Source organism: Oncorhynchus keta, unplaced genomic scaffold, assembly GCF_023373465.1.
Source record: "Oncorhynchus keta strain PuntledgeMale-10-30-2019 unplaced genomic scaffold, Oket_V2 Un_contig_1397_pilon_pilon, whole genome shotgun sequence".
Classification (NCBI taxonomy): Eukaryota; Metazoa; Chordata; class Actinopteri; order Salmoniformes; family Salmonidae; genus Oncorhynchus; species Oncorhynchus keta.
The window spans coordinates 22,501-42,811 of NW_026278468.1; the positions used below are offsets into that span (position 1 = coordinate 22,501).

Sequence of the window (20,311 nt, forward strand, 5' to 3'; positions counted from 1 at the left end):
CTTCCCAGAACAGTGGCTCTATAAACCCTGCTTCAACAGAACACAGTGGCTCTATAAACCCTGCTTTAACAGAACAGTGGCTCTATAAACCCTGCTTCAACAGAACACAGTGGCTCTATAAACCCTGCTTCAACAGGACACAGTGGCTCTATAAACCCTGCTATAACAGAACAGTGGCTCTATAAACCCTGCTTCAACAGAACACAGTGGCTCTATAAACCCTGCTATAACAGAACAATGGCTCTATAAACCCTGCTTCAACAGGACACAGTGGCTCTATAAACCCTGCTTCAACAGAACACAGTGGCTCTATAAACCCTGCTTCAACAGGACACAGTGGCTCTATAAACCCTGCTTCAACAGAACACAGTGGCTCTATAAACCCTGCTTCAACAGAACACAGTGGCTCTATAAACCCTGCTTTAACAGAACACAGTGGCTCTATAAACCCTGCTTCAACAGGACACAGTGGCTCTATAAACCCTGCTTCAACAGAACACAGTGACTCTATAAACCCTGCTTCAACAGGACACAGTGGCTCTATAAACCCTGCTTCAACAGGACACAGTGGCTCTATAAACCCTGCTTCAACAGAACACAGTGACTCTATAAACCCTGCTTCAACAGGACACAGTGGCTCTATAAACCCTGCTATAACAGAACAGTGGCTCTATAAACCCTGCTTCAACAGGACACAGTGGCTCTATAAACCCTGCTTTAACAGAACACGGTATGTAATGTTCACACAACGTTAATACAATATGACTTGCTTCCATTCAGCCACAAGAGCAGGGCGATAGGCTAGTTTACACACACACACAACTTCCTAAATAGGGATTTAACAACTCTGTGCTTTGTGGCAACAGTTTGGGAAGCTCCTTTCCTGTTTCAGCATGACAATGTCCACGTGAACAAAGTGAGGTCCATAGAGAAATGGTTTGTCGAGATCAGTGTGGAAGAACTTGACTAGCCTGCATAGAGCCCTGACCTCAACCCCATCAAACTCCTTTGGGGTGAATTTGAACGCCGACTGCGAGCCAGGAGGCCTAATCGCCCAACATCACTCATGCTGTTGTGGCTGAATGGAAGCAAGTCCCCGCAGCAATGTTCCAACATCTAGTGGAAAACCTTCCCAGAAGAGTGGAGGCTGTTATAGCAGCAATGTTCCAACATCTAGTGGAAAGCCTTCCCAGAAGAGTGGAGGCTGTTATAGCAGCAACGTTCCAATATCTAGTGGAAAGCCTTCCCAGAAGAGTGGAGGCTGTTATAGCAGCAATGTTCCAACATCTAGTGGAAAGCCTTCCCAGAAGAGTGGAGGCTGTTATAGCAGCAACGTTCCAATATCTAGTGGAAAGCCTTCCCAGAAGAGTGGAGGCTGTTATAGCAGCAATGTTCCAACATCTAGTGGAAAGCCTTCCCAGAAGAGTGGAGGCTGTTATAGCAGCAATGTTCCAACATCTAGTGGAAAGCCTTCCCAGAAGAGTGGAGGCTGTTATAGCAGCAATGTTCCAACATCTAGTGGAAAGCCTTCCCAGAAGAGTGGAGGCTGTTATAGCAGCAATGTACCAACATCTAGTGGAAAGCCTTCCTAGAAGAGTGGAGGCTGTTATAGCAGCAATGTACCAACATCTAGTGGAAAGCCTTCCTAGAAGAGTGGAGGCTGTTATAGCAGCAATGTTCCTACATCTAGTGGAAAGCCTTCCCAGAAGGGTGGAGGCTGTTATAGCAGCAATGTTCCTACATCTAGTGGAAAGCCTTCCCAGAAGAGTGGAGGCTGTTATAGCAGCAACGTTCCAACATCTAGTGGAAAGCCTTCCCAGAAGAGTGGAGGCTGTTATAGCAGCAATGTTCCTACATCTAGTGGAAAGCCTTCCCAGAAGAGTGGAGGCTGTTATAGCAGCAATGTTCCAACATCTAGTGGAAAGCCTTCCTAGAAGAGTGGAGGCTGTTATAGCAGCAATGTACCAACATCTAGTGGAAAGCCTTCCTAGAAGAGTGGAGGCTGTTATAGCAGCAATGTTCCAACATCTAGTGGAAAGCCTTCCTAGAAGAGTGGAGGCTGTTATAGCAGCAATGTTCCAACATCTAGTGGAAAGCCTTCCCAGAAGAGTGGAGGCTGTTATAGCAGCAATGTTCCAACATCTAGTGGAAAGCCTTCCCAGAAGAGTGGAGGCTGTTATAGCAGCAATGTTCCAACATCTAGTGGAAAGCCTTCCCAGAAGAGTGGAGGCTGTTATAGCAGCAATGTTCCAACATCTAGTGGAAAGCCTTCCCAGAAGAGTCGAGGCTGTTATAGCAGCAATGTTCCAACATCTAGTGGAAAGTCTTCCCAGAAGAGTCGAGGCTGTTATAGCAGCAATGTTCCAACATCTAGTGGAAAGCCTTCCCAGAAGAGTGGAGGCTGTTATAGCAGCAATGTTCCAACATCTAGTGGAAAGCCTTCCCAGAAGAGAGGAGGCTGTTATAGCAGCAATGTTCTAACATCTAGTGGAAAGCCTTCCCAGAAGAGAGGAGGCTGTTATAGCAGCAATGTTCCAACACCTAGTGGAAAGCCTTCCCAGAAGAGTGGAGGCTGTTATAGCAGCAATGTTCCAACATCTAGTGGAAAGCCTTCCCAGAAGAGTGGAGGCTGTTATAGCAGCAATGTTCCAACACCTAGTGGAAAGCCTTCCCAGAAGAGTGGAGGCTGTTATAGCAGCAATGTTCCAACATCTAGTGGAAAGCCTTCCCAGAAGAGTGGAGGCTGTTATAGCAGCAATGTTCCAACATCTAGTGGAAAGCCTTCCCAGAAGAGTGGAGGCTGTTATAGCAGCAATGTTCCAACATCTAGTGGAAAGCCTTCCTAGAAGAGTGGAGGCTGTTATAGCAGCAATGTTCCAACATCTAGTGGAAAGCCTTCCTAGAAGAGTGGAGGCTGTTATAGCAGCAATGTTCCAACATCTAGTGGAAAGCCTTCCCAGAAGAGTGGAGGCTGTTATAGCAGCAATGTTCCAACATCTAGTGGAAAGCCTTCCCAGAAGAGTGTAGGCTGTTATAGCAGCAATGTTCCAACATCTAGTGGAAAGCCTTCCTAGAAGAGTGGAGGCTGTTATAGCAGCAATGTTCCAACATCTAGTGGAAAGCCTTCCCAGAAGAGTCGAGGCTGTTATAGCAGCAATGTTCCAACATCTAGTGGAAAGTCTTCCCAGAAGAGTCGAGGCTGTTATAGCAGCAATGTTCCAACGTCTAGTGGAAAGCCTTCCCAGAAGAGTGGAGGCTGTTATAGCAGCGAAGGGGGACCATCTCCATATTAACGCCAATGATTTTGGAATGAGATGTTGGATGGGAAGGTGTCCACATACTTCATGCAGTGTGGATTGTTACCTGCTAACCTGACGACATGTTTCTACAAACCTACAGCCGATTAATGATATAAAAGTCATATAGATGAATCTATAATGGCACCCTATTCCCCTATGTACTGCCTTACTTACCTCTGGTCAACAGCAGTGCACTATATAGGGAATAGGGTTCCATAGGGCTCTGGTCTAAAGTAGTGCACTATATATAGGGAATAGTGTTCCATAGGGCTCTGGTCTAAAGTAGTGCACTATATATAGGGAATAGGGTTCCATAGGGCTCTGGTCTAAAGTAGTGCACTATATAGGAATAGGGTTCCATAGGGCTCTGGTCTAAAGTAGTGCACTATATAGGGAATAGGGTTCCATAGGGCTCTGGTCTAAAGTCGAGCACTATATCAGGAATAGGGTGCCTTTGGTCCTGGTCTAAAGTAGTGCACTATATCAGGAATAGGGTTCCATAGGGCTTCTGGTCTAAAGTAGTGCACTATATCGGGAACAGGGTGCCATCTGGGAAACAAGCCTTCGTCTCATTACTATAGCCCCCAGTCTGAATCAATTGCTTGTGGAAACTGTATCGTAATTCAATTAGGTTGTTCTGCTATGATGACAGAAAATCCATGTAGCCAGTCACAGTGACGGTAGGTATTCAGTCTTCTAGGAACTACGGTCGCTTTCTTAAATGTTTACCGGGATGTAGTATACCGGTATTACATCATTCTGATGAGGATTTAGTATACCGGTATTACATCATTCTGATGAGGATTTAGTATACCGGTATTACATCATTCTGATGAGTATTTAGTATACCGGTATTACATCATTCTGATGAGGATTTAGTATACCGGTATTATATCATTCTGATGAGGATTTAGTATACTGGTATTATATCATTCTGATGAGGATTTAGTATACCGGTATTACATCATTCTGATGAGGATTTAGTATACCGGTATTACATCATTCTGATGAGTATTTAGTATACCGGTATTACATCATTCTGATGAGGATTTAGTATACCGGTATTATATCATTCTGATGAGGATTTAGTATACTGGTATTATATCATTCTGATGAGGATTTAGTATACCGGTATGACATCATTCTGATGAGGATTTAGTATACGGTATGACATCATTCTGATGAGGATTTAGTATACTGGTATGACATCATTCTGATGAGGATTTAGTATACCGGTATTACATCATTCTGATGAGGATTTAGTATACATTCTGATGAGGATTTAGTTTATGGAATCATTCTGATGAGGATTTAGTATAGTATGGAATCATTCTGATGAGGATTTAGTTAACCGGTATGGAATCATTCTGATGAGGATTTAGTATACATTCTGATGGGGATTTAGTTAACCGGTATGGAATCATTCTGATGAGGATTTAGTATACATTTTGATGAGGATTTAGTTAACCGGTATGACATCATTCTGATGAGGATTTTATTTGTATATAGTAAACACAAAGTCCACAAGGTTCTGCTTTACATTTAAATACATGTATTTTTGTCAGATTAGAAGCCGTTTTAATGGTCAGAGGACCGTTTAGTAAGAAGGGAGAGAGCTGTGCTGTGTGGACGTTATGGTCTTCTTTGTGGTTCTGGAGCGAGCGAGAGCATTCAGGTGTCAATCTGAATACACATTAATAAAGGCCCCAAAAAGAGAAGGACGATTGTTAACTCAGTCTGACTGCTTAGTGCTGCTCTGCTCTCCTTCTCTCTCTCTCCCGTCTCTCTCTCTCGTCTCTCTCTCTCTCTCCTCTCTCTCTCTCCCTCTCTCTCTCTCTCTCTCTCTCTCTCTCTCTCTCTCTCTCTCTCTCTCTCTCTCTCTCTCTCTCTCTCTCTCTCTCTCTCTCTCTCTCTCTCTCTCTCTCTCTCTCTCTCTCTCTCTCTCTCCCTCCCCTTAGTCTGCTCTCTGACTGCTTAGTCTCTCTCTCTCTCCTCTCTCTCTCCCCTCAGTCTGACTGCTTAGTGCTGCTCGCTCTCCCTCCCTCTCCCTCCCTCCCTCTCCCTCCCCTCAGTCTGACTGCTCAGTGCTGCTCGCTCTCCTCTCTCTCTCTCCCCTCAGTCTGACTGCCCTGCTCTCCTCTCTCCCCTCAGTCTGACTCTTCTCTGCTCTCCTCCCTCCCTCTCTCCCCTCAGTCTGACTGCTTAGTGCTGCTCGCTCTCCTTCTCTCTCTCTCTCTCCCCTCCCCCTCCCTCCCCTCAGTCTGACTGCTTAGTGCTGCTCGCTCTCCCTCCCTCTCCCCTCAGTCTGACTGCTTAGTGCTGCTCGGTCTCCTCTCTCTCTCCCTCTCTCCCCTCAGTCTGACTGCTTAGTGCTGCTCGCTCTCCTTCTCTCTCTCTCTCTCCCCTCAGTCTGACTGCTTAGTGCTGCTCGCTCTCCCTCTCTCTCTCTCCCTCCCTCTCTCCCCTCAGTCTGACTGCTTAGTGCTGCTCGCTCTCCTCCTCTCTCTCTCTCTCTCTCCTCCCTCCCCTCTCCCCTCAGTCTGACTGCTTAGTGCTGCTCGCTCTCCTTCTCTCTCTCCCTCCCCCTCCCTCCCCTCAGTCTGACTGCTTAGTGCTGCTCGCTCTCCTCCCCTCTCTCCCCTCAGTCTGACTGCTTAGTGCTGCTCCCTCTCTCCCTCTCCCTCAGTCTGACTGCTTAGTGCTGCTCGCTCTCCTTCTCTCTCTCCTCTCTCCCCTCAGTCTGACTGCTTAGTGCTGCGCTCTCCCTCCTCTCTCTCCCTCCCTCTCTCCCCTCAGTCTGACTGCTTAGTGCTGCTCGCTCTCCTTCCCTCCCTCTCTCTCCCCCCCTCCCTCTCTCCCCTCAGTCTGACTGCTTAGTGCTGCTCGCTCTCCCTCCCCTCCCTCCCTCCCTCTCTCCCCTCAGTCTGACTGGTCTCCTTCTCCTTCTCTCTCCCTTAAACCTGTGAATGGAATCAATCAACAAGCCATTATGGAGCCACGGTGAAAAGAACTGAAGGAGGGGTGGTACCTCCTATGGTTAACACACACACACACACACACACACACACACACACACACACACACACACACACACACACACACACACACACACACACACACACACACACACACACACACACACACACACACACACACACACACAGGGCTTGAGTGGCAGAAAAAACCCTTTGATTTCTCCAGGAAATGATTATAAAAGGAGAGAAAAAAAGCTCTTGGCCTTTTAACACAAATCCATTTCAGAATCAGACAGAATTATATGTGTTTAGTCAGAGGCTGCAAGCGTCTCTCAAAACTCAATACCTTCACTGGCGGTATTCTAATAAATAAACGTGGCGATCGTCATTGTACACGGAACATAACCAGGGACTGTCAAGGTTTTAACCTCCGTGTCTGAGTCTGCGCAAGACAAAATATCCTTTAATACTGTGGGACGGCCGTCGAGCCAAACACAACACGTCTGTATAGGTGTGTTACTGCTTCCTGTCTGTATAGGTGTGTTACTGCTTCCTGTCTGTATAGGTGTGTTACTGCTTCCTGTCTGTATAGGTGTGTTACTGCTTCCTGTCTGTATAGGTGTGTTACTGCTTCCTGTCTGTATCCCTACTCTTCCTGTCTGTATCCCCTACCCCCTCTCCCCAGCTCCCCTCCCTCTCCACAGCTCCTCTCCCTCTCCCCAGCCCACCTCTGTCTGACACTGATATCTCCTCATACCTCTCTGTCAGAGATCTACCTCCCAACCACTAGTACTCCACTGTGCATCAATAACCCTCCCATTCTCCTCTCCCCTCTCTCTCTCCACAGCTCTCTTCCCTCCCCTCTCACCTCCCCCTCACCTCCTGACAAAGTGGCACAGCTCGCCTCGTTCAAGGACTCTGACAGAGTTTGGAGAAATGCAACAGCAGCTCCATAAGGACACCAACCAACCAGGCTCCTCTGATATAACCACCACCATCCAATAGTTACTATGTTTAGGTCATTAGACCAGCTGATATAACCACCACCATCCAATAGTTACTATGTTTAGGTCATTAGACCAGCTGATATAACCACCACCATCCAATAGTTACTATGTATAGGTCATTAGACCAGCTGATATAACCACCACCATCCAATAGTTACTATGTTTAGGTCATTAGACCAGCTGATATAACCACCACCATCCAATAGTGACTATGTTTAGGTCATTAGACCAGCTGATATAACCACAACCATCCAATAGTTACTATGTTCAGGTCATTAGACCAGCTGATATAACCACAACAATCCAATAGTTACTATGTTTAGGTCATTAGACCAGCTGATATAACCACCACCATCCAATAGTTACTATGTACAGGTCATTAGACCAGCTGATATAACCACCACCATCCAATAGTTACTATGTGTAGGTCATTAGACCAGCTGATATAACCACCACCATCCAATAGTTACTATGTGTAGGTCATTAGACCAGCTGATATAACCACCACCATCCAATAGTTACTATGTTTAGGTCATTAGACCAGCTGATATAACCACCACCATCCAATAGTTACTATGTTTAGGTCATTAGACCAGCTGATATAACCACCACCATCCAATAGTTACTATGTACAGGTCATTAGACCAGCTGATATAACCACCACCATCCAATAGTTACTATGTTTAGGTCATTAGACCAGCTGATATAACCACCACCATCCAATAGTTACTATGTTTAGGTCATTAGACCAGCTGATATAACCACCACCATCCAATAGTTACTATGTACAGGTCATTAGTCCAGCTGATATAACCACAACCATCCAATAGTTACTATGTTTAGGTCATTAGACCAGCTGATATAACCACAACCATCCAATAGTTACTATGTTTAGGTCATTAGACCAGCTGATATAACCACCACCATCCAATAGTTACTATGTACAGGTCATTAGACCAGCTGATATAACCACCACCATCCAATAGTTACTATGTTTAGGTCATTAGACCAGCTGATATAACCACCACCATCCAATAGTTACTATGTTTAGGTCATTAGACCAGCTGATATAACCACCACCATCCAATAGTTACTATGTTTAGGTCATTAGACCAGCTGATATAACCACCACCATCCAATAGTTACTATGTTTAGGTCATTAGACCAGCTGATATAACCACCACCATCCAATAGTTACTATGTTTAGGTCATTAGACCAGCTGATATAACCACCACCATCCAATAGTTACTATGTACAGGTCATTAGACCAGCTGATATAACCACCACCATCCAATAGTTACTATGTTTAGGTCATTAGACCAGCTGATATAACCACCACCATCCAATAGTTACTATGTACAGGTCATTAGACCAGCTGATATAACCACCACCATCCAATAGTTACTATGTTTAGGTCATTAGACCAGCTGATATAACCACCACCATCCAATAGTTACTATGTTTAGGTCATTAGACCAGCTGATATAACCACCACCATCCAATAGTTACTATGTTTAGGTCATTAGACCAGCTGATATAACCACCACCATCCAATAGTTACTATGTTTAGGTCATTAGTCCAGCTGATATAACCACCACCATCCAATAGTTACTATGTTTAGGTCATTAGACCAGCTGATATAACCACCACCATCCAATAGTTACTATGTTTAGGTCATTAGACCAGCTGATATAACCACCACCATCCAATAGTTACTATGTTTAGGTCATTAGACCAGCTGATATAACCACCACCATCCAATAGTTACTATGTTTAGGTCATTAGACCAGCTGATATAACCACAACCATCCAATAGTTACTATGTTTAGGTCATTAGACCAGCTGATATAACCACCACCATCCAATAGTTACTATGTTTAGGTCATTAGACCAGCTGATATAACCACCACCATCCAATAGTTACTATGTTTAGGTCATTAGACCAGCTGATATAACCACCACCATCCAATAGTTACTATGTTTAGGTCATTAGACCAGCTGATATAACCACCACCATCCAATAGTTACTATGTACAGGTCATTAGTCCAGCTGATATAACCACAACCATCCAATAGTTACTATGTTTAGGTCATTAGACCAGCTGATATAACCACAACCATCCAATAGTTACTATGTACAGGTCATTAGACCAGCTGATATAACCACCACCATCCAATAGTTACTATGTTTAGGTCATTAGACCAGCTGATATAACCACCACCATCCAATAGTTACTATGTACAGGTCATTAGACCAGCTGATATAACCACCACCATCCAATAGTTACTATGTACAGGTCATTAGACCAGCTGATATAACCACCACCATCCAATAGTTACTATGTACAGGTCATTAGACCAGCTGATATAACCACCACCATCCAATAGTTACTATGTACAGGTCATTAGACCAGCTGATATAACCACCACCATCCAATAGTTACTATGTTTAGGTCATTAGACCAGCTGATATAACCACCACCATCCAATAGTTACTATGTTTAGGTCATTAGACCAGCTGATATAACCACCACCATCCAATAGTTACTATGTACAGGTCATTAGACCAGCTGATATAACCACCACCATCCAATAGTTACTATGTACAGGTCATTAGACCAGCTGATATAACCACCACCATCCAATAGTTACTATGTACAGGTCATTAGACCAGCTGATATAACCACCACCATCCAATAGTTACTATGTTTAGGTCATTAGACCAGCTGATATAACCACCACCATCCAATAGTTACTATGTTTAGGTCATTAGACCAGCTGATATAACCACCACCATCCAATAGTTACTATGTTTAGGTCATTAGACCAGCTGATATAACCACCACCATCCAATAGTTACTATGTACAGGTCATTAGACCAGCTGATATAACCACCACCATCCAATAGTTACTATGTACAGGTCATTAGACCAGCTGATATAACCACCACCATCCAATAGTTACTATGTTTAGGTCATTAGACCAGCTGATATAAGTCAAAGTCAAAGTCCAGACCTGAATCCAATCGAGAATCTGTGGAAAGAACTGAAAACTGCTGTTCACAAATGCTCTCCATCCAACCTCACTGAGCTCAACCTGTTTTGCAAGGAGGAATGGGAAAAAAATTCAGTCTCTCGATGTGCAAAACTGATAGAGACATTCCCCAAGCGACTTACAGCTGTAATCGCAGCAAAAGGTGGCGCTACAAAGTATTAACTTAAGGGGGCTGAATAATTTTGCACGCCCAATTTTTCAGTTTTTGATTTGTTAAAAAAGTTTGAAATATCCAATAAATGTCGTTCCACTTCATGATTGTGTCCCACTTGTTGTTGATTCTTCACAAAAACATACAGTTTTATATATTTATGTTTGAAGCCTGAAATGTGGCAAAAGGTCGCAAAGTTCAAGGGGGCCGAATACTTTCGCAAGGCACTGTATATAGAGAATAGACTAGTGTACTATATAGAGAATAGACTATATAGAGAATAGACTAGTGTACTATATAGAGAATAGACTATATAGAGAATAGACTAGTGTACTATATAGAGAATAGACTAGACTATATAGAGAATAGACTAGTGTACTATATAGAGAATAGATAGAATAGACTAGTGGACTACATAGAGAATAGACTAGTGTACTATATAGAGAATAGACTATATAGAGAATAGACTAGTGGACTATATAGAGAATAGACTAGAATAGACTAGTGGACTATATAGAGAATAGACTAGTGTATTATATAGAGAATAGACTAGTGTACTATATAGAGAATAGACTAGTGTACTTTGTAGAGACTAGACTACTGTACTATATAGAGAATAGACTAGTGGATTATATAGAGAATAGACTAGTGTACTATATAGAGAATAGACTAGTGGACTATATAGAGAATAGACTAGTGTACTATATAGAGAATAGACTAGTGGACTATATAGAGAATAGACTAGTGTACTATATAGACAATAGACTAGTGTACTATATAGAGAATAGACTATATAGAGAATAGACTAGTGGACTATATAGAGAATAGACTAGTGGACTATATAGAGAATAGACTAGTACTATATAGAGAATAGACTAGTGTACTATATAGAGAATAGACTAGTGTACTATTGTAGAGACTAGACTACTGGAATATACTATATAGAGAATAGACTAGTGGATTATATAGAGAATAGACTAGTGTACTATATAGAGAATAGACTAGTGTACTATATAGAGAATAGACTAGTGTACTATATAGAGAATAGACTAGTGGACTATATAGAGAATAGACTAGTGTACTATATAGAGAATATACTATATAGAGAATAGACTAGTGGACTATATAGAGAATAGACTAGTGTACTATATAGAGAATATATATAGAGAATAGACTAGTGGACTATATAGAGAATAGACTAGTGTACTATATAGAGAATAGACTAGTGTACTATATAGAGAATAGACTAGTGGACTATATAGAGAATAGACTAGTGTACTATATAGAGAATAGACTATATAGAGAATAGACTAGTGGACTATATAGAGAATAGACTAGTGTACTATATAGAGAATATACTAGTGTACTTTGTAGAGAATAGACTAGTGGACTATATAGAGAATAGACTAGTGTACTATATAGAGAATAGACTAGTGTACTATATAGAGAATAGACTAGTGGACTATATAGAGAATAGACTAGTGTACTATATAGAGAATAGACTAGTGTACTATATAGAGAATAGACTAGTGGACTATATAGAGAATAGACTAGTGTACTATATAGAGAATAGACTATATAGAGAATAGACTAGTGTACTATATAGAGAATAGACTAGTGTACTATATAGAGAATATACTAGTGTACTTTGTAGAGACTAGACTACTGGACTATATAGAGAATAGACTAGTGTATTATATAGAGAATAGACTAGTGTACTATATAGAGAATAGACTAGTGGACTATATAGAGAATAGACTAGTGTACTATATAGAGAATAGACTAGTGGACTATATAGAGAATAGACTAGTGTACTATATAGAGAATAGACTAGTGTACTATATAGAGAATATACTATATAGAGAATAGACTAGTGGACTATATAGAGAATAGACTAGTGTACTATATAGAGAATAGACTAGTGTACTATATAGAGAATAGACTAGTGGACTATATATAGAATAGACTAGTGTACTATATAGAGAATAGACTAGTGTACTATATAGAGAATAGACTAGTGGACTATATAGAGAATAGACTAGTGTACTATATAGAGAATAGACTAGTGTACTATATAGAGAATAGACTAGTGGACTATATAGAGAATAGACTAGTGTACTATATAGAGAATAGACTATATAGAGAATAGACTAGTGTACTATATAGAGAATAGACTAGTGTACTATATAGAGAATAGACTAGTGTACTATATAGAGAATAGACTAGTGGACTATATAGAGAATAGACTAGTGTACTATATAGAGAATAGACTATATAGAGAATAGACTAGTGTACTATATAGAGAATAGACTAGTGGACTATATAGAGAATAGACTAGTGTACTATATAGAGAATAGACTAGTGTACTATATAGAGAATAGACTAGTGTACTATATAGAGAATAGACTAGTGGACTATATAGAGAATAGACTAGTGTACTATATAGAGAATAGACTAGTGGATTATATAGAGAATAGACTGGTGTACTATATAGAGAATAGACTAGTGTACTATATAGAGAATAGACTAGTGTACTATATAGAGAATAGACTATATAGAGAATAGACTAGTGGACTATATAGAGAATAGACTAGTGTACTATATAGAGAATAGACTATATAGAGAATAGACTAGTGACTATATAGAGAATAGACTAGTGTACTATATAGAGAATAGACTAGTGGACTATATAGAGAATAGACTAGTGGACTATATAGAGAATAGACTAGTGTACTATATAGAGAATAGACTATATAGAGAATAGACTAGTGTACTATATAGAGAATAGACTAGTGTACTATATAGAGAATAGACTAGTGTACTATATAGAGAATAGACTAGTGGACTATATAGAGAATAGACTAGTGTACTATATAGAGAATAGACTAGTGTACTATATAGAGAATAGACTAGTGTACTATATAGAGAATAGACTAGTGTACTATATAGAGAATAGACTATATAGAGAATAGACTAGTGTACTATATAGAGAATAGACTAGTGGACTATATAGAGAATAGACTAGTGGACTATATAGAGAATAGACTAGTGTACTATATAGAGAATAGACTAGTGTACTATATAGAGAATAGACTAGTGTACTATATAGAGAATAGACTAGTGTACTATATAGAGAATAGACTAGTGGACTATATAGAGAATAGACTAGTGTACTATATAGAGAATAGACTAGTGTACTATATAGAGAATAGACTAGTGTACTATATAGAGAATAGACTATATAGAGAATAGACTAGTGTACTATATAGAGAATAGACTGGTGTACTATATAGAGAATAGACTAGTGGACTATATAGAGAATAGACTAGTGGACTATATAGAGAATAGACTGGTGTACTATATAGAGAATAGACTAGTGGACTATATAGAGAATAGACTAGTGTACTATATAGAGAATAGACTAGTGTACTATATAGAGAATAGACTAGTGTACTATATAGAGAATAGACTAGTGTACTATATAGAGAATAGACTATATAGAGAATAGACTAGTGGACTATATAGAGAATAGACTAGTGTACTATATAGAGAATAGACTAGTGTACTATATAGAGAATAGACTAGTGGACTATATAGAGAATAGACTAGTGTACTATATAGAGAATAGACTAGTGTACTATATAGAGAATAGACTAGTGTACTATATAGAGAATAGACTAGTGGACTATATAGAGAATAGACTAGTGTACTATATAGAGAATAGACTAGTGTACTATATAGAGAATAGACTAGTGTACTATATAGAGAATAGACTAGTGTACTATATAGAGAATAGACTAGTGTACTATATAGAGAATAGACTAGTGGACTATATAGATAATAGACTAGTGTACTATATAGAGAATAGACTAGTGTACTATATAGAGAATAGACTAGTGGACTATATAGAGAATAGACTATATAGAGAATAGACTAGTGGACTATATAGAGAATAGACTAGTGGACTATATAGAGAATAGACTATATAGAGAATAGACTAGTGGACTATATAGAGAATATATTATTAAATATCCCAGAAACACCTGCAGTATTTTCATGTGTAATCTGTCCCGTCATTACATCTGATTTCACACAGAGACACTGGAAATAACCGGCATTTATTGAGCCCTCAATCACCACAGCAGCCTGCAGGGCCTAGCCTTCATCCATCTAGCCAACCCAGCACCGAGCCACCCACCGCCAGGGTTTATCGCTATGGTAACACGTCCCTAATAAACTAACATAGAGAGGCGTAACAATAAAACTCTACTTAACAGCTGACAGCTGTATTTTAAATATCCTTTCTCTGACTGACTATAACAAAGCAGTGTTGGTCCACCAGTCACCCACAGTCACCCACCACAGTCACCCACACAGTCACCCACGGTTACCCACAGTCATCCACAGTCACCCACAGTCATCCACAGTCATCCAGTCACCCACAGTCATCCCTAGTCACCCACAGTCACCCACAGTCATCCACAGTCACCCACAGTCATCCACAGTCACCCACAGTCATCCACAGTCATCCAAAGCCAACCACAGTTCACCAGTTACCCACCACACCCGACCACGCCCACCACACCCGACCACAGTCCACCAGTTACCCACCACACCCAACCACAGCCCACCACAGCCCACCACTCACCCACAGCCCACCAGTTACCCACCACACCCGACCACAGTCCACCAGTTACCCACCACAGCCCACCAGTTACCCACCACAGCCAACCAGTCGTCCACAGCCAACCAGTCGCCCACCACATTCACACACAGTCCACCAGTCGCCCACTACATTCACCCACAGTCCACCAGTCACCCACTACATTCACCCACAGCCCACCAGTCGCCCACTACATTCACCCACAGCCCACCAGTCACCCACTACATTCACACACAGTCGCCCACTACATTCACCCACAGTCCACCACAGTGGTCCACAGCTCACCAGTCGCCCACTACATTCACCCACAGTCCACCACAGTGGTCCACAGTTCACCAGTCGCCCACTACAGTCACCCACAGTCGTCCACAGCCAACCAGTCGTCCACAGCCAACCATTCCCCCACTACATTCACCCACAGTCGCCCACTACATTCACCCAGAGCCCACCAGTCGCCCACTACATTCACCCACAGCCCACTACATTCACCCACATCCGTCCACAGCCCAGCTAAGATAATTACCAAACTACTACTAGGGCTGCCGCTAGGACTTCAAACTGGCTAGAGAACAATTATTATTATCCCTGTTTTAGACACACACACACACACACACACACACACACACACACACACACACACACACACACACACACACACACACACACATCCACCCAGGACTTCTTCTCCTCGTCACCATGTGATAATTGGAGACAGATCACAGGGAGGAAACACTGAGGGAATACAGATTTGGAAGATCGTTTAAAAATATATATTTTTTATTTTTCTCCCACTTGTGAGTTGAGGCCATCGCTGAACATATTAATGAAAGGAGATAAATGAGGCAAATGATTGGTCCCCGGTGCCAAACAGGCTTCATGAGGATGATGATACCAACAGCAGTAGTCTGCTGCCTGGCCACCCTGATCTCCCTCTGGTACATCTGAGGACACACACGCACACACGCGCACACACGCTCACACACACACGTTAACACACACACACACACGTTAACACACACACACACATTCCGACTAAAACTCTAATTGAGTTTGGGTGGTCCAAGCCTCTGATACATCTAAAGGGCTGACCGTAATAATAAAATACCCAACTGAATTTAAAGCCACATCCTGAAAGACTTAACCAATACACCAACCGACCAATCAACTAACCTCCTGCCTGAGCACCACACTATGAGACTTATACATACAGGCCTCTCTAAAGAACTGTCGAACAGACGTTAAAATCAGCACATATGCCCCCTAATGCTTCATGTTATTAGGACAAGGACAACGTTACGAACCATGACTCTGGTTCTAGGGTTTTAGGACCCTAACTGGTTCTTCTATAGGACAACGTTACGAACCACGACTCTGGTTCGAGGGTTTTAGGACCCTAACTGGTTCTTCTATAGGACAACGTTACGAACCATGACTCTGGTTCTAGGGTTTTAGGACGCTAACTGGTTCTTCTATAGGACAACGTTACGAACCACGACTCTGGTTCGAGGGTTTTAGGACCCTAACTGGTTCTTCTATAGGACAACGTTACGAACCATGACTCTGGTTCTAGGGTTTTAGGACCCTAACTGGTTCTTCTATAGGACAACGTTACGAACCATGACTCTGGTTCGAGGGTTTTAGGACCCTAACTGGTTCTTCTATAGGACTAACTGGTTTTCTATAGGACAACCATGACCCTGGTTCGAGGGTTTTAGGACCCTAACTGGTTCTTCTATAGGACAACGTTACGAACCATGACTCTGGTTCGAGGGTTTTAGGACCCTAACTGGTTCTTCTATAGGACAACGTTACGAACCATGACCCTGGTTCTAGGGTTTTAGGACCCTAACTGGTTCTTCTATAGGACAAGGTTACGAACCATGACCCCGGTTCTAGGGTTTTAGGACGCTAACTGGTTCTTCTATAGGACAACGTTACGAACCATGACCCTGGTTCTAGGGTTTTAGGACCCTAACTGGTTCTTCTATAGGACAACATTACGAACCACGACTCTGGTTCTAGGGTTTTAGGACCCTAACTGGTTCTTCTATAGGACAACGTTACGAACCACGACTCTGGTTCTAGGGTTTTAGGACCCTAACTGGTTCTTCTATAGGACAACGTTACGAACCATGACCCTGGTTCTAGGGTTTTAGGACCCTAACTGGTTCTTCTATAGGACAACGTTACGAACCACGACTCTGGTTCTAGGGTTTTAGGACCCTAACTGGTTCTTCTATAGGACAACGTTACGAACCATGACCCTGGTTCTAGGGTTTTAGGACCCTAACTGGTTCTTCTATAGGACAACGTTATGAACCATGACTCTGGTTCTAGGGGTTTAGGACCCTAACTGGTTCTTCTATAGGACAACGTTACGAACCATGACTCTGGTTGGAGGGTTTTAGGACCCTAACTGGTTCTTATATAGGACAACATTACGAACCATGACCCTGGTTCTAGGGTTTTAGGACCCTAACTGGTTCTTCTATAGGACATTGTTACGAACCATGACTCTGGTTCTAGGGTTTTAGGACCCTAACTGGTTCTTCTATAGGACAACATTACGAACCACGACTCTGGTTCTAGGGGTTTTAGAACCCTAACTGGTTCTTCTATAGGACAACGTTACGAACCATGACTCTGGTTCGAGGGTTTTAGGACCCTAACTGGTTCTTCTATAGGACAACGTTACGAACCATGACCCTGGTTCTAGGGTTTTAGGACCCTAACTGGTTCTTCTATAGGACAACGTTACGAACCACGACTCTGGTTTGAGGGTTTTAGGACCCTAACTGGTTCTTCTATAGGACAACGTTACGAACCATGACCCTGGTTCTAGGGTTTTAGGACCCTAACTGGTTCTTCTATAGGACAAACATTTAACCAACTAATCTTGAACCCTTTTTCAAAGGACTGGCCTCGAAAATAACCTCCTCAACTGAACCTAAAGCTACAGTCTGGGAGGATGTCCAGACACTCATTGGTCATTTATACTAGTTCAATATATACTGTACCTTGAAGATTGTCTTATTGTAATTTTAGTATTGTCCGCTCAGAAAACGTTGTCGGACACTTAAGAGGGTAAAAATCACAGTGAAATCATCTCAACGGGATCTTCATTTAGGGGATGTGTTCCCAAATATTCACACGCAAAAAAAAAGAGGGGCGTGATGTGATCGAATCCCAATGTGATGAAGGTTTGAAACGATCATGTTTTTAGTCAAATAGTGTTTGGGCTTTACGGCCGGCCAATTTGCAGTGTACAAATGATTTTTGTATGTTTTTCGGGGCCCGTGTCCTGAATCTAGTTGATGAACCGCTGGTTTAAGCTGTTGTTGTTCTTGTCATCGGAAGACTTTTAGTAAACAAATTTAGCTTCAAATCCTCATGTTTCAGAAGTAATGTTGCTTCAATGGGATTTGTTTATCCCTTTAAAAGGTTAAAATAGACATCAAACGATATCAGCATGTCAAAACATCAGGTCAACTCTTTCATGGTAAACAAACGTTATAGTAATGTTGTGTCGTTCCTTTCAGTCCCAAACCACCTGTTATGTAGATTGTCTGGATAGACAGAAGAAGTGTAAAATCTCCTGCATATTTAACCACAACATATCCCATTCATAACAGAGAAAACACCATGAGGTCTTCACATCAACCATCCTCCAACCTACACACATTCACTGTTTACTGCCAGAAAACAAATCCACACACCCAGCATCTGTTGAATCTCTTTATTCATATCACACATCTCCGGCTGCCCGTAGAAGTTGTTTTTTTCCCCCTCCAACACATGCATTTCTCCAAATGAGTGATCTGATTGGAGGGCTGGTCGCCGGGCTAACCTTTACTCTCGGTAACAGCCGTTCAGACAGTCCCCTAGAGAGACACTACCTCTTTCTAATTGCTTTGGTTTATACTACTATACCAGCCCCCTCCTTGTGTGTGTGTGTGTGTGTGTGTATGCGTGTGTGTTAGTGTGTCTGTATGCGTGTGTGTGTTAGTGTGTATGTGTGTGTGTGTGTGTGTGTGTGTGTGTGTGTGTGTTAGTGTGTGTGTGTGTATGTGTGTGTGTGTGTGTGTGTGTGTGTGTGTGTGTGTGTGTGTGTGTGTGTGTGTGTGTGTGTGTGTGTGTGTGTGTGTTGTGTATGTGTGTGTGTGTGTGTGTGTGTGTGTGTGTGTGTGTGTGTGTGTGTGTGTGTGTGTGTGTGTGTGTGTGTGTGTGTGTGTAGTGTATGTGTGTGTGTGTTAGTGTGTGTGTGTGTGTGTGTGTGTGTGTGTGTGTGTGTTAGTGTATGTGTGTGTGTGTGTGTGTGTGTGTGTGTGTGTGTGTGTGTGTCTCCCCTCCTGCTCAGTTTCATTTCCATCCCACAGTGTTAATGTATGTAGACAGTAAATCTCACACCCTGAGTTCGGGAAGGAGAGAAGAAACAGGTGTCTGATTAAATCCAGATTGTCGACACACAACAGAAAGTATTTACGCCCCTTGACTTATTCCACATTAAGTTGTGTTACAGCTCCAATTGAAACTGGATTAACATGTAGATTGTTGTCGTCACTGACCGACACACGATACCCCAATCATGTCAAAGTGGAATTACGTTTTTTTTTAATAGAAATTTTTACAAATGATTTTAAAATAAATAAATCGCTGTCTCTAGTTAATAAGTATTCAATCCATTTGTTATGGCCTTAAATAAGTTCAGGAGTAAAAAATGTGATTAACAATTCACGTAAATTGCATGGACTCACTCTGTGTGAAATAATAGTGTTTAAAACATGATTTTTTTTTTTAATGACATACAATCTCCCTCAGTTGAGGAAGTGAATTTAAACACAGATTCAACCACAAAGACCAGGGAGGTTTTCCAATGCCTCGCAAAGAAGGGCACCGATTGGTAGATGGCATAAAAAACAAACAGACATTGAATATCCCTTTGAGCATCATGGTGAAGTTATTAATTACACTTTGGATGGGGTATCAACACACTGAGTCACTATAAAGATACAGGCGTCCTTCCTAACTCAGTTGCCGGAGAGCAAGGAAACCGCTCAGGGATTTCACCATGAAGCCAATGGTGATTTTCAAAACAGACACAGAGTTTAATGGCTGTGATAGGAGAACACTGAGGATGGATCAACAACATTGTCGTTACTC

At 41.9% G+C, this 20,311-nt stretch overlaps 1 long non-coding RNA gene across 4 annotated transcripts; it reads left to right on the forward strand.

Moving 5' to 3' along the window:
* The first annotated feature begins 7,420 nt into the window (after positions 1–7,420).
* LOC127918299 (uncharacterized) lies at positions 7,421–10,108 on the forward strand. 4 transcript variants are annotated; one of them, XR_008099734.1, is made up of 5 exons: positions 7,421–7,500; positions 8,801–9,112; positions 9,321–9,372; positions 9,425–9,684; positions 9,789–10,108. It is a non-coding gene; the product is annotated as an uncharacterized LOC127918299 (long non-coding RNA). The 4 variants fall into 4 exon arrangements; XR_008099735.1 differs by having other exon boundaries at positions 7,455–7,500; positions 8,801–8,852; XR_008099732.1 differs by lacking the exon at positions 7,421–7,500 and having other exon boundaries at positions 8,492–9,112.
* The last annotated feature ends 10,203 nt before the right edge of the window (positions 10,109–20,311 follow it).